This window comes from Mesitornis unicolor, unplaced genomic scaffold, assembly GCF_000695765.1.
Source record: "Mesitornis unicolor isolate BGI_N332 unplaced genomic scaffold, ASM69576v1 scaffold27866, whole genome shotgun sequence".
NCBI lineage: Eukaryota > Metazoa > Chordata > Aves > Mesitornithiformes > Mesitornithidae > Mesitornis > Mesitornis unicolor.
The window spans coordinates 1-235 of NW_010189308.1; positions in this window are offsets into that span (position 1 = coordinate 1).

Below are 235 nucleotides of genomic sequence, written 5' to 3' on the forward strand. Positions count from 1 at the left end.
GGCTGGGGACGGTAAGAGGGGGAGCGGGGCTGCCCCATCCCATGGCATCGGCATCCAGGGGACGTCCCATTGCACAGTCAATGTCATGACCCTCCTGGCATCCCCGGCCTCAGGCGCTGCATCCCCATGAAACCGGGGGACATCCCTGACCCCTGCGCTTTTCCCCCAGGCTCCGTCCTGTCCCCGGCTCTGAGGATGCATCGGCTTTTCTCCTCGGTCCTTTCGCCCCCCCCGG